The following is a 1,269-nucleotide window of genomic DNA, read 5'->3' on the forward strand; positions in this document are numbered from 1 at the left end:
ATGCGAAGAATATTGGTGTCTACTGTAAAATTAGCTGACATTAGTGTTTGCCTGCACTCCTCACACACCCTAGCCCTGTTCCCCATCTCAACTCCCTAAGTGCTGGCAGGTGATTACACAAAACCAGATGATCTGAGGTAAGGACCTGGGACTTCTCCTAGAAGATGCCATGAAAGACCACTGAGGTTCACACATATCAATTTATGTGAGACTACAGCTTAGGCAAAGCAAGACAGCCTTGTTCTGTTCTTGCTCTTCCCTGGACACTTTTTGATCCTCCAGTGGCTCTAACGCTAAAAAACCCCACATCACCCACCCTTGTAAAAAGAAACCTAAAACCAGAAAACCTTTGCATCTATCTTCACCATGACCACCCCATCCTTAGACCACTGCAGCCTAACGGAGCTTCCCATTTGCCTTCCATGGACATCCCAGCCACTTTTTCAGCATTTTCTCCACTGTCCTCCATATCTCTCGGTTTTCTTCTCACCAAAAAGAGCATCTGTCCTCTCTACTCATACAAGCTAGGGCTCTCCCAGGGCTCAGCACCTGCCAATGGCCAGTCTCCCCCTCAGCTTCCACCTGGTCCCAGCCCCTCAGAGTCTCCCCTCAGCTGCCGCCCCGCTTCCCTCAGCAAGTGCAAGTTCCCGCTTCCCCTCTGCCGCTTCCCGGTTCCCTCAGGAAGTTCCCGCCCGCCCGCCCGCTGCTGCCGCCCGCTGCTGCCGCCCGGTTCCCTCAGTAAGTCCCCGCCTCCCCTCCCCTGCAGCCCCAGCTCCCTCAGCAAGTTCCCACCCGCCTGCTGCTGCCGCCCCGGTTCCCTCAGCAAGTGCCCGCCTCCCCTCCGCTGCCGCCCCGGTTCCCTTAGCATGTGCCCGCCTCCCCTCCGCTGCCGCCCCGGTTCCCTTAGCATGTGCCCGCCTCCCCTCCGCTGCCGCCCCGGTTCCCTCAGCATGTGCCCGCCTCCCCTCCGCTGCAGCCCCGGTTCCCTCAGCAAGTTCCCACCCGCCTGCTGCTCCCGCCCCGGTTCCCTCAGCAAGTGCCCGCCTCCCCTCCACTGCCGCCCCGGTTCCCTCAGCGAGTGCCCGTCTGCCCCTAGCAAGTTCCCGCCTCCCCTCCGCTGCAGCCCCTGTCCCCCCAGCAAGTGCCCGCCTCCCCTCAGGCTTCCCTCGCCTCAGCCCAACACGCCCCAGCACCGCCAGCCCGCTCGTTTCCCGCCCCTCCACCGAGTCTCTGCCTCGTACGGTTGCACCGCCCCGCGCACCATGCGCA

The sequence above is a fragment of the Falco peregrinus genome, chromosome 1, assembly GCF_023634155.1.
Source record: "Falco peregrinus isolate bFalPer1 chromosome 1, bFalPer1.pri, whole genome shotgun sequence".
In the NCBI taxonomy this organism is placed as follows: Eukaryota; Metazoa; Chordata; class Aves; order Falconiformes; family Falconidae; genus Falco; species Falco peregrinus.